Raw genomic sequence first — 8,878 nt, forward strand, 5'->3', positions numbered from 1 at the left:
AATAAGATTACGTTTACAATTACAAGTTTTTCTAAGAGCCTGTATTAATAGCAGCACTGGCAGTGGCAGCGTTAGTATATTTGTTTGACTGTAATATCTAAATAGTCCCACTAGAGGGTACCAGAGTATCACCACATAATAAACAATTCACACTCATAAGTAAAATATATTATTTATTTATTAACAGATGCCCTTAATCAGGGCAAAACATATTAAAGCATTACAAAAGTGCAGTAATACAACTGATATAAAATACATTAAGCTTGCATCCTAGTACAATGATGTAACAAGTGCAGATATAATACATACACTATAAATAATGCAATTTAAATAAAAGTTGCTTAAATTCAGTTGGATGTTTATATGATAGATTATGGATGTCAATACCATAGATGTCCGACTGTGTAGGGACAAAGCAGCCTGTAAGTATGGGAATACTCACTGAGAAAGACCGGTGTGGCCTGCTGAAGCAATCTCCATGTCAGCTTTCACGGTTTGAACAGGAGGCGGGTTCAGACAGCTACGCACGTCCCGGAGTTAATCTCTAACTGGCCTGAAGAGACAGATATTAATACTGCAACAATCCCAGAACCATGAACTGCTGTCACAGCCAGAGGTGTGCTAGTGAAATAATAAGGGCATGTATATAGTGGCAAAAGATGAGGCTGCACTTTTATCCCATATTACACTTTTCATATTCAACATTTTTGGGAAGCCATTTTCTCCCTCTGTTGTGAGAAATATACACAGATATATGAGTGTGCACACACAATACATGTGCACTCAGATGAGTGGGAAGAGGTCCCACTGTGTCCAAGTGATTTACAGTGACGTTGGGGGTCTGAGCATTTGAAATATTTGAAGCAAGAACCAAAGTGTTGAACTCTTGGTTCACTGCAGTGTTTACGAAGGAAGTTCAAGACCCAGTTGTCATTTTTGAGAAAAAACATCACACACACATAAAACGCACCCACACACATGAACACTGCCAGCCTTCCCCTAGACACACAGACACTCACATACACACACACACTCATACTCTCACTCACTCTCACACACACACATACTCTCACTCACTCACACACTCTTACAAACACAGCTATGAGAAGCAGCCTGGACCCCCTAGGGGCCCAAGTGGCGCTGTGTACAGTCTCACCTCTGTGTCGGGCCTCACTGAGCACAAACACTCACCCCTCCACACAACTACTGCATTGCAAGAAATGCAAAGCAAGCTCATTAAGGAACTTGCAATGAAAATGAGGACTCAACACACACAGACAGAACTCCTCCAAAGAGGGCCACACCGGTGAGCCCAGTGTCTATTACTCACATACAAGCAGATCCCAGATCCCACTGGGGCAGGAACAACCCTGGGAGTAGCTGATACTAGCCTGCATGCTGCAGGGGTAACATATATTTTACTGGCTTCAAATGGCAGGTTGTTTATAATGTAACTGCAGCATTACAATAGCATACGCATCAATCTGCTGTGTTGTCAAATCCATTTAGAAAGAGTGCACAACCTGCATGCAGAAAAGATCTGGATTTTGTCAAACCTTGATGTGGAATGTCCATTGTAACCAGTAAATCTGAACTCTGGTCTACTGCGCAATAAAGTTTAAATTATATCCACAGATCTTTGTTTACATTACCAGCAAACATTGTAAAAGTATCTCTGATTCCACCACACTGAAGGGGCTGAACGCAGCTGTCTGGAAAGTGTCCTTTTTCCTGGGTCACATTGCAGTTGTTTGGCCGACAGATTAAGTAGCAGTAGGAGTAGCATTAGTTCATGTTGTGGCAGGTGTGGCCCTTGCAGGAGAGGTAGTGACACCAGAGCTGGCAGTAGCAGCGGTACTGTAGTCATGAAAAAGTTTCATAACAAGGAAGTCAGCTTGGCCTCCAGGATCAATAAATGGTAGCTGTCATGTGAATTGGAGCACCAGAGATACATCAGGAAACTCTTCAAACTCTCCAGTTCTTGTTGGAGAATTCTCAGTTTCAAACACTGGTAGACTGTGGAGAGAGGAGAGAGGGGAGGGGAAGAGGAGAGAGGAGAGGACAGAAGTGAGAGAGGAAAGAAGAGAGAGGAGAGAGAGGTGTCTCATTCAGCAATAGGCTTCAAGGGATGGAGGTTATAATGATCCTTCTAATATGAAAATATGTGACACAATTGAAAATTTTAAAATGACAGTGGGCCGGACACATTAGAAGAAAAACAGATCAAAGATGAACAAAGGAAGCTACTGAATGGATCCCAAGAGATGAAAAAAGATGGGAAGATGAATTACTAAAATTTGCAGGCGTGGAAAAGAGAAGCTGTAGATCAAAGCAAGTGGAAACGTCTTGGGGAGGCCTTCATCCAGCAGTGGATCGATATAGGCTGATGGTGATGGTGATATATATATATATATGGAGAGAGAGAGATAGATGTATATGGATTGTGTTTTTATATGTTACAGAACATATCAAATCCTAGGATCCTCTCTGTGCACAAGCGCAAACTCCACTCAAGAGAGGTCCCCATGGTAACTGGCCCTTCCCTCCCGTCAGCACTGACTCAGGCACTCGATGCTGCAGATACAGACGCACTGAGCAGACAGACGCACTGAACAATGCAAGATGTGAAAAATATGGAAACCCAATTGCCTTTTCTGCCCACAGTCTGTTCAGTACTTGTGTGCGGCGATTATAGAAAAAACACTGATTAAACTAGTAGTGTAATCAGGCCGATCACAAACCTGTGAAGAGTGGTGCAGAAGGACCATTGGCACTGAATGGCTGACGCAGTCACAGAGAGACACATACTCACAATCAAGTGGCAGCTTCAGATTTCACTATAGTATACAACTTGTCACTGCCTTGCTGCCATTTGACACACATTTCCTATTGGCTTGGAAATGATGCAGTGAATATATATATATATATATATTATATAATGTGTCTTGTCTCTCGCCTCTTGTATATTTAGTTGCTTCGATGTTGGGTTCTGCTGTGTTGTATAAAGTAGGGATTGCCTGCAGATCTCTTAATTTCCCCGAGAATTTTCAATGTCCTGTGGCTCCTGTAATTATCAGGCTGCCTTGTTCTTTGGTGAAGTGTGTGAGTTGCATCTCTCCTCTCCAGTCCACTTAACGAATCTCCAGCACTATATGTAATCTCTACACATAAGCCCAATGCCCTACACCCAGCCACTACCACAATCCTAATCATTGAGCCTTACATTAAGGCTCGTCCAACCCAAACCAAACCAAATCCAAATGATAAACTGAACCTTTCCCTTGACCTTCTCCTGTATGTCCAGCTCTGCAGGGTGGTCGAGTGCAGTGAGAGCTGCCTGCAGCACCAGTCCTCATGTCTATGGTCTCAGTATCCCCGCTGGATGCTCAGTGATCTGCAAACAGGCTGGGAGGCCGGGGTGTGATCCTCAGCATGAGCTGCTTAATCAAGACAGAGCAAGAATGTGAGGCAGCAGAGGGGGTGGCTAAAGAACCTGATGGTTTTCTGCTTCTTTCTTTCTTTTTTGACACACTTTTTAAAATGGCTCTTGGAGACATGGAAACAGCTCCATCACGAGGCACGTGACCTGGCAGTGGAGGGTGTGACAGCACAAGCAGACTGCTCTCACATGCCCTAGGCAGAAGGAGCATCAGCAATACTTCATCAGAGACCATCAGGGCACTGTGGGATTCAGGTGCTGCATCCCCAGAGTTGCACACATTTAGCCAGGTGGCATTAAAATTACCCTACTCTAGATTGGCTGCTCAGAGAATAAGTGGAAGTGGAACTATTGCAGTGAAAGGAATCAGCCACTCATACGTTAATGCTGGAAGCCTGGCAATGCCATTAGGCGCTGGCCCACTGTGCCCATGCATCAGGCCACTAAACTGAACAAGCACCAGCTTTGTAACCAGTCATCAGATTTTCTGATGTTGAGGTGCAGAAGGGTCCAAGAGGTGTTTCCTCCAGACACTTGTAAACGGGTCTGCCCTCCCTCCAGGCGTTCTGACAGCATGCATGGGCATGGGACTCAATGTCCAGGAATATTGTGTGATGGAGACTAGCAGGGATTACTAGCTGTCTGGTTCCCCAGCAGGAGCGACAGCAGCAAGAGACAACGCAGCACAGTCCGGCCACAGAGCAGGCACTGGGGGTGCTGCACACAGCAGTGGTCAGGCCCGGTGTGGTGACATGGCAGGCCCTGTCAGGCAGGCAGCTGCTGAAACTGAAAACACTGGTGTGTTTGTTTCCCCCCTGGTAGACAGGGACTGTGTGTCCAGCAGGTCCCAGGCAGGCCCAAGTATCAGCGCTGATCACCTGTCCTCTGCTCTCAGTGGCATGCCTCTCTCCCCTGCTGTCCTAAGCCCTAATACCAGGGAACCATTTGTGTTCCCGGCCTTTACAGTTCATGCCTCGAATACCAAGAGTGCAGTTATTTCTTACTTGCTGGCTGTAAAATTGTCCATGGTGATAATGTGGGGGAAGAATATTAACATCCTATCCTGCCTTTTGTCCTTGGTGTGCTGTTACTGCTAATTTTGTTATCAGCAGTTCACATTCCTTTCTTGCAATGTATTATCTGCAAATTACCTTCCAATGCAACTGGCAATTCAAAGGTTATTGATTATTATTCATGAGTAATGATTATAATATTGATGAGATGGGAAGGCTTAGTTTAGAATGCCAATGAAATCACTGATAGTTATTAGAAATGACCATTCAGACACTGATTATAATATGTTAAGGCCCCTTGGGTGTATGACACAGAGGGGGTATAAAAGCTTTGTTCTGGTCTTAAAACCTTTGGGGAACAGTGTCATGCTGGCCTAAAATCCTTTGAGTCCTGTGTTGCGCTGTTCTTCCTGTGAACGTAATAAATTCTGATTAGAACTCCCAACTCCAAACCTTTTTTCCACCACAATACAAAATCCACTCAGACCATACAGTCGCAGCAGGCTCTCTCTACGCAGTGAGACCAGTGTCCAGGCCACATTGGGGTGTTTTTTTTCACAGGAGTGGATGGAGGTGAGGGGGGGGATATTCCCAGCATCAGAAATTCCAGGAACCAGGAAGATGCTGCAATTCCACTACGAGAGATCAGGGGGTTAACACCCGGTGCAGTGTGTTATTATCCTGCCAACCCAACTGTTGGCTTTATCCCAGGCACCTCAGCAGCACCATGGCATTGTAAACTAACAACGGACCGATGATTTGCAGCAGTAAACTGAACCCTGGCTCTTTGTAGTCACAAATGGGCACAATAATCCTTTTCCTACAGATAGGGGTAAAATCAGATACATTTTCACAACTTCTGAGAGAGAGAGAGAGAGAGAGAGAGAGAGAGAGAGAGAGAGAGAGAGAGAGAGTGGGACAATCAAAAACGTGTGGGGGGGAGGAGCGATGTATCTCATGGCATTGCTTAAGGATATATTGTTGCCTGTACAACTCCTGAAACTCTGGTATCTGTTAGCATTCCCATAGTCAGTGTGTCCATGTTCTTATCTGCGGTGAAAGAGCGATAACTCTGCCTGATTAATGACTATTAATGACTAAACTGGAAATAATAATAATATTAACGAGAACCTTATATGACTCAGCCTATAAGGTCAGGCACAGGAAGCTTCCCAGTGCTGGTTCGCAGGCCCTTGACCAATCAGCATTCATTCCCGAAGGTCACAGGGTCAGCCTCCTGAGACTTGTCCCTGAGCTCTGGCAGTGACAGTCACTCAGGTGTATTCATGTTGCTTTGCTGGAATGAAATAACAGAAGCAACATATAATCATGTAATCCAACAAAAATGTCTTCACTGTGACGAGACTGTGGTCACTAAACTGTAAAGGTGTATGCGACCCTCTCCTGTACATCTCCATCAGTAGAAAACACAGGGATAGCTCTACACTGTCAGTCCCACAATGCTCTGAACACCGACCACTATTGCCCAGTTACGCAACCTGATCTTTAAGAATTATTTTACATTCAGAAGCACATTTTCACACTAACTGTGGCAATTCAGTGGTGAAGAATGAATTGATTTTATGCCTTTTTTTTACATGTAACATAAAAAATTGGAAGAGGGTACATATCCAAAAGTTGTAGAGCTGCCAGCAAACAGAACTGAATCTCAGTTGATAAGGAAAAAAGTAAGCCGCACACTCTTCAATCACTCGAAAATGAATAACAATTCATTTTATTAGGCAAAAAAAACAAAACACCAATGTTTCGGCTAGGAAGCCTTCATCAAGGTGTGTCACAGGGTGTGTGGCTTTACACGTAACATAGACATAAATATTTGTTTGACAACCTTGATTTGAAATGGACAATCATTCCCACGGTCATGAATCTATTGCAGATCCACTCCTTTCACTTCACCCTGGAGAGGTTAAGCAGGGGGCTGGAGCCACAGATATTCTGATGCTTTGTTGCATGAGTGAGAGTACGACTCCATATGTTCACAGTGAGGAAGTGTTTACAGGAGAGACACGTGAGGGAACGATCAATCCCACACTGCACTCCTCACGACAGGGCACGCTCACGTTGTACGGCACAACACAACACAACACAACACAAATACAAACATTTTTAAAAACATGTCTTTAGGAAAATAAAATCCATCAAGTTACCTAATATGGAGTCAGTGTGTGTAGGTGGATTATAATACTCTTCGCACCCACCTAATGATCTTATTACAGCGTGATTGATACAGGAACATTAGTGTGCTGTTTCACACAGAACTGTGCTTCAGCTTGGCGCTCTGAGCATGCTTGTCACCATGTATCTGCATTTAATTATGTACATTTTAAATACTTAGCAAATCGTTTTGAATAATACAAAAAATATACAGATTTAAAAAAATCTTAAAGTATCGAGACACTTTATTTTCTGTTTTTATTCTAGTAAATGAATCATCAAATAACACTGCTTCCAATGAAGGCTGTGAATTCTCCTACCCATGGCCTACCCTTGGTAATATATCTAAATGGTATACAAAACCCATTGGATTGTATCTTGTCATTTATCTTGTAAACAGAATTGATGTGTAAAATGGTTTACCTTCGAGATCAGGCATATTGTTTTTGACTGAAACACAATGAGTGCATTCCACACAACTGCATTCTTTCAATTATTCATTCCAATAGTTTTAATTTCTTGTATATCCTGTATTTCATTATGATCCCGGCAGTCTCACACCAATACTCAGAGACAGATCTGCAACATACACACACACACATACACACACATATGCACACACACACACACATTTAAGAAGTTTAATATTTTCTCAAAGAATATAGAGAAAATTGATGAAAAAGCAGATGCTTCATTTTTTTAAACAAAGTTCCATTTTCTCAAAACAGTTAACAATCAAAACTATCTGATTGTTTTGCAAAACTGTTTGCATGTTTTCATTGTTTTCACACAAATTGCAGCACCAAAAAAAACACATTTGCAAAACACTTAAGAAAACCTCTCAATAAAGCTATACTTTCACGTGATATCACCTAGATGTCACACTTACAATTACATTTTCTCAATTTCAAATACTAGTATGTCAGGTAGGTACATTCACACAACAATTAAGCAAATCCAAATTACTTACACCGATCAGCCATAACATTATGACCACTGACAGGTGAAGTGAATAACACTGATAATCTCGTTATCATGGCACCTGTCAGTGGGTGGGATATATTAGGCAGCAAGTGAACATTTTGTCCTCAAAGTTGATGTGTTTGAAGCAGGAAAAATGGGCAAGCGTAAGGATCTGAGCGACTTTGACAAGGGCCAAATTGTGATGGCTAGACGACTGGGTCAGAGCATCTCCAAAACTGCAGCTCTTGTGGGGTGTTCCCGGTCTGCAGTGGTCAGTACCTATCAAAAGTGGTCCAAGGAAGGAAAAGCGGTGAACCGGCGACAGGGTCATGGGTGGCCAAGGCTCATTGATGCACGTGGGGAGCGAAGGCTGGCCCGTGTGGTCCGATTCAACAGACGAGCTACTGTAGTTCAAACTGCTGAAAAAGTGAATGCTGGTTCTGATAGAAAGGTGTCAGACAACACAGTGCATCGCAGTTTGTTGCGTATGGGGCTGCGTAGCCGCAGACCAGTCAGGGTGGCCATGCAGACCTCTGTCCACTGCCGAAAGTGCCTACAATGGGCACGTGAGCATCAGAACTGGACCACGGAGCAATGGAAGAAGGTGGCCTGGTCTGATGAATCACAAGTTCAAGTGTTGACTCGTCCTCCAAATTCCCCAGATCTCAATGCAATCGAGCATCTGTGGGATGTGCTGGACAAACAAGTCCGATCCATGGAGGCCCCACCTCGCAACGTACAGGACTTAAAGGATCTGTTGCTAACGTCTTGGTGCCAGATACCACAGCACACCTTCAGAGGTCTAGTGGAGTCCATGCCTCGACGGGTCAGGGCTGTTTTGGCGGGAAAAAGGGGACCTACACAATATTAGACAGGTGGTCATAATGTTTTGGCTGATCGGTGTAATTGTTCAATCGTCAATCAACCCTTCATTATGTATAAAATGAGTCACATGTAACTAAACTTTGTTGGGATGCAATCGAGTAGGATCAAAGATGAGGATGAGGATGAGGATGAGGACGAGTACGAGGACAAGGACAATTGATCATGAAATCAATTGTTAGAGAGGCTGTACAGATCTACAGCAGCTTCAATCATTGGTACATTCAAGAATAAAAACTGAAATTGGCCATTGCAAGGTGTGAACCACTACTGTGAATTGTACATTGCTGTTTATCACAGTACACAATGGTTTTGTTGCCCCTAAATTGAATACCATGTTGACCGGGGGGACATAATGCTTGCTAATTTAGGATGACTCCAACATAAGGGAAAACTTGTAAATTCT

Source organism: Amia ocellicauda, chromosome 9, assembly GCF_036373705.1.
Source record: "Amia ocellicauda isolate fAmiCal2 chromosome 9, fAmiCal2.hap1, whole genome shotgun sequence".
Taxonomy (NCBI): domain Eukaryota; kingdom Metazoa; phylum Chordata; class Actinopteri; order Amiiformes; family Amiidae; genus Amia; species Amia ocellicauda.